The sequence below is a fragment of the Orycteropus afer genome, unplaced genomic scaffold (genome assembly GCF_000298275.1).
Source record: "Orycteropus afer afer isolate SDZICR_OR568_19922 unplaced genomic scaffold, OryAfe1.0 scaffold00701, whole genome shotgun sequence".
In the NCBI taxonomy this organism is placed as follows: Eukaryota; Metazoa; Chordata; class Mammalia; order Tubulidentata; family Orycteropodidae; genus Orycteropus; species Orycteropus afer.
The window spans coordinates 1,122,439-1,123,030 of record NW_006922288.1 but is presented as its reverse complement, the minus strand read 5'-3'; positions in this window follow the sequence as shown (position 1 = coordinate 1,123,030).

Genomic DNA, 592 nt, shown 5'->3' with positions numbered 1-592 from the left:
GAAAATGTGATACGTTACATTTCTGTATCATGCATTGCCTTATTTAACAGATGGACTGGCCCTATGGAGGAAATATGGTATTGGGAATTGCCAAACAATTCTGTCATAGAGAGAGTCCCTACAATTGTAGAGGCAAGGACCAAACTGTGTAGTGTTATTGACTTTCCAATTAACATCTTCTTTAATAGAAATCAAGAGCAAAAACACTTTTGCAAAGGAAATACGTATCACTCTCAGATCTGATTTTCTAGATCATTTTCTGGTATCTAACTTAACTTTCTCTTTGAATCTTCATTTCATGTACCTTCTCTTTTCATTATTTGTAATATCAAAAGAGAATCTCAAGAGGAAAAAGGCTGCCAGTTCCAAATATATGGGATGAATAAAGTGAAATATATTTCTGATACGGGAGAAATCAAGTTTTCTTCATTGTCCACTACTTGGGCTTTGTGGGAGGTAAATAAGCGAGATCTCTTCATTAAGATAACCAAAATGAGAGCCACTTGCCATAGAGCCAATTACAACTCTTAGCAACCCTTTAGGACAGCGTAGAACTGCTCCACTAGGTTTCTAAGGTTGTCATGTTTACAAC